The sequence below is a fragment of the Antrostomus carolinensis genome, unplaced genomic scaffold, assembly GCF_000700745.2.
Source record: "Antrostomus carolinensis isolate BGI_N321 unplaced genomic scaffold, ASM70074v2 scaffold243, whole genome shotgun sequence".
Classification (NCBI taxonomy): Eukaryota; Metazoa; Chordata; class Aves; order Caprimulgiformes; family Caprimulgidae; genus Antrostomus; species Antrostomus carolinensis.
Window position 1 is genome coordinate 144,474 of NW_010302943.1, and position 3,906 is coordinate 148,379.

Below are 3,906 nucleotides of genomic sequence, written 5' to 3' on the forward strand. Positions count from 1 at the left end.
GATTTGTAATTTCAAACGCATGAGTGAAGGCAATACATGCTTGTTAACACTGGGTCCATTCTCTACCACACCAACAATGCCCAAATGCCCACAATCATTCTCAGAAATATGCTGGACCGATTTTGCAGAGAGAGGAGCAGATGCTTCCCTTCTGCGCTATGATCTCAAAGGATCCTCCAAATTGCTAGGTTATAATTCTGTTAAATCTTATATATTGCTATGTTTACATCACTGAGAATAAGACTTTCTTATTATTAAAGTGTTTAACAATTTCACTTAACATATATTCCAGACCCCTTTTCTTTCTCACAGTGTCTTGAAACTCATCTGATCTGCTCCTGAAGTAAAATCACATGTAACTTGCTAATTTTTCTGCATAATATAAAATACAAATATACTAAATATCTAAATTTATATTTAATTATATATTTTTCTACTAGCAGTGACTGTCATAATCTATGAATTCAAGAGCTACATAGAGATCTTATGGGGAAAAAAAATAAAGTAAATGCTTGAATTATTCAACTTAAAATTATTAGAAGTAATTGTCTGCTTGACTTACAATGTTTTAATGAAGGGATTGGTTCATGAGAATATTTAATTCTGGCCTTCTTTAAGCAGCTCCTGGTGGATTAGTCATTAAAAGTGTCAACATATTTCTTAAGCAGAGAAAGATATTTTTCACTATTTCTAATGTATTTGCAACAATAATTTTACTGATGAAGTTAAACGGTGCTGCCAGAAATTGCTGCATAAAGGTGTTTCTTCTCTAGAATACTTGTAAATAGCTCCAGTTTGAAATCACTTACTTCGTCAAGCATTCACTGACATATTTGAAGTTTATGTACATATTGGGTTTGCTGGGACAGGGCTGTGTGCTCCCCTGTTGTTGTACTTCACATAGGTATCTCTGGACACTCCCTGCCACATTCATCATCTTTGTGTTAGGAGAAATTCTTGCATTCAAGCTTAAATTACCATTTTTCAGTGGTTTATATACATGCAAGTAGAACATAAAAAGTTGTACAAGTTTACAAATTCTGTTTTCAATTACACCAGTGGGATATGAATCGGATCATTTCCAAAGTTCAGGCTGGACTAAGCTCTGGGGCTTTGGTGTGAGACTAATTGTAAGAAGAGGATAAGGCTAATTACAGCAGAGTAAACTGACCTAGTAAGAGAAACCAGATCCTTTAATCCCTTAAGCATACAGATCAGTTAATTGCTGACACAGCAGTTCTTATGCAGGAGGTGGCAGAGGGCTATGTAGTCTTAAGACCCATTCCAGTTTAATAGATGACATCCCACAGAGGTGAAGAAGCTTGCCCAGAGTCCTAAATCAAGGAGGTGGCTGTAGCCCTGAGCGCCAGGTCAGTGGGGATTCAACAAGGCACATGCTGCAGCTCTTTGGGGGTTGTACAATAGGTGTTTTGTGAAGGAAGGAATGAGAGAGCCTGGCCCTTTCGGGGGACAAATGTGCAGAGATGAGGAGGTTTTCCCAGTCAGAAACATACTGAGCAAAACTGTCTTGGGGTTCCTGTTGTTAAAATCACTGAGCAGGGGTGTAACTCTCTGTACTAAGCAGTCTGTAGTGAATAGCTATAGGAAAACCCCAGAAAGACATAGGAAATCAAAGGGCATAGGTGTGGAGAAAACAGAGCTGGTAGCTGTGCAATTGGAAGAAGACAACACTCAGCATCCTGGGCTTCTGGACTTGGAGGACAGCGTGGTCCCAACAGCAGCTTCAGCCTGCAGAAATGCTGCATAGCAAAGGCAAAGATGTCAGTGCTTTGACCCTTTAAGAAAAAAGATGGTAAGGGAAAATTATTATAATGGGGAAGGTGAATGACTGCCTTTAAAAAACCTCTAGGTCTTGGACTCTTGCTTATACCAGAAGGCAAGAACTTGTAGTTTGCCCAGAGCACACAAAAATCACAAACCGGTTGGAATTACTGTCTGTAGTATTGAGCTTAGGAAGGCTCTCAGGCAGATCAGCATAGTCTTCCCCCTGAACTTATACATCACTTTTAACGATTCCATCCTCTCCGTAAATGTTTATTTTCAGCTTTATAATGTTTAGTTATAATGTATTCTTTGGGCTTAGGTATCATGGACTTCTCGGTGTTAATATTACCACAACAATGACGGACCGTGCACTTTTCTGTTTTGTTTTTTCTCTGATTAACAGAGAGCTGCAAAGTAAAAATTAAAAGAAAAAATATATTCAATTTCTAATCATATTTGGAAAATTATGTTTGTATACAAATACATATGTATTTTTTTATGCAGGATGACTCAAAAGCCCATGGTATCATTTAGTGCATATCTGTGCCTATTAAGGCTGGGCACACCTACTCACAAAGCATTAGCCACCTCATTACACATGCATTAAGAGAACGGGTTTTGGTAACAGGCGACATCACACGTCTTCCTTGATAAATGGCATGTGCCTTGGGAAAAGTCATGGCAGATGTCCGGGAGCAGCTCTGTGAGCAGCCTGGTGGCACTGATTAAAACTCCCCTAAATTGTATTAGCAAGTAGGTTTGCTATTGCCAAAGAGAAATGAAATCTCTTTCAGAGTCAGACACCTATGACAATATCCAGAGCAACAGTGTTTATATGTGACTGGGCAGAGGAGCTCTTGCATTTCCAAAAGGAAGGAATCTATGCGAGCATTGTGGAAGCCAGGCTTCGACCTTATTGAAACACTGCCACACAGTAATGTAAGCAGGGTTCCTCTGATCATTTTGGGGCAGAACAGTAGCAAGTGAAATATAGTTGTGTAAATTGCACACCCTACTAGTAGTTGCGCTTGTGCACTACAGTGAAGGTACTTGTTTATTGACAATGCAACTGAGGTGAGAATTTGACTGTGGGACTCGAGTAAGAAGACCTCTGTAGGTAGCCACAGGGGAAGGACGGCATGACAATGAAAGCAAAAGCTTCCCAACAGCCACAAGTGGGGCTGGGGTGACTGTCAGCCTTGTATGATAAGGCACAATGCCTTATGTAAATGCCTTAAATAAAAACAGTATTATTTTCGATCTATAGCTGTTCTAGCCTTATAGAACTCAGTAGTGAGAGAATTAAAAATCTGTGCTGTTTATTTTCCATCCCTGAGGCTAGAAGAGTTGGCTCGAAGCAGAGTCATCTACTGCTTAGTGCAGTTATTCCAAGGTTAGATTTAGAAACTCATCATTTTAATTGTATTCCTGAAGCTGGATCTCTCCACATATAATGGAGTTACACCACAGACTCTGTCCCAACTGCCCATGTTACTTGCACTAAAGAAATCATTTGCTACTTGCAACTTGAAATATTTGATCTTCATGCATCAGGAAGTCTCAGTCCCTTCTGCATAAAAAAGCATCATATTCTTGGAGATTTCCCTTCACAGGACAGTGAGGAGAGATGCTCTGGTGGGTTGACCCTGGGTGGACACCCTGTGCCTGACAAAACCACTCTATCGCTCCCCCTCGTCAACTAGACAAGGGAGAAAAAAAATACAGAAAAATATTCATAGGTAAAGATAAGGACAGGGAGAGATCACTCAGCAATTGCCATCATGGGCAAAACAGACTCAACTTGGGGAAATTAACTTAATTTATTGCCAGTCAAATCAGAGTAGGGTAATGAGAAATAAAACCTAAGTCTTAAAACACCTTCCCCTCACCCCTCTCTTCTTCCTGGGCTTAACTTCACCCCCGGTTGTGGTCAGTTCATCACATGGTGTGTCTGCTGCTCCTTCATCCTCCAAGGGAGGACTCCTCACACTCTTCCCCTGCTCCAGTGTGGGGTCCCTCCCACGGGAGACAGTCCTCCATGAACTTCTCCAATGTGAGTCCTTCCCACAGGCTGCAGTTCTTCACAAACTGCTCCAGTGTGGCTCCCTTACACGGGGTGCA